We start from the raw sequence: 218 nt of genomic DNA, 5'->3' as shown, positions 1-218 counted from the left end.
TCGTTGTGGCCAAGTTACCGGGCAACATCGCCAGCTTAGCGGGGTACCGTGCCAGGTTACCGGGCAACATGGCCAGCTTACCGGCCAGCATGCCAGGTTACCGGGCAACATGGCCAGCTTACCGATGAGTTCATGACATGGTAGTAACCATGTGTGCATCATATCATAGAACTTCATGGTTAAGCATGCTTGGACTAGAGTTGTGCTAGGATGGGTGA

This window comes from Bidens hawaiensis, unplaced genomic scaffold (assembly GCF_021521415.1).
Source record: "Bidens hawaiensis isolate Kalapana, Puna unplaced genomic scaffold, B.hawaiensis_p1.1 tig00045291_1, whole genome shotgun sequence".
In the NCBI taxonomy this organism is placed as follows: Eukaryota; Viridiplantae; Streptophyta; class Magnoliopsida; order Asterales; family Asteraceae; genus Bidens; species Bidens hawaiensis.
The sequence above is the reverse complement of the archived record's forward strand: the minus strand, read 5'-3'. Positions refer to the sequence as shown.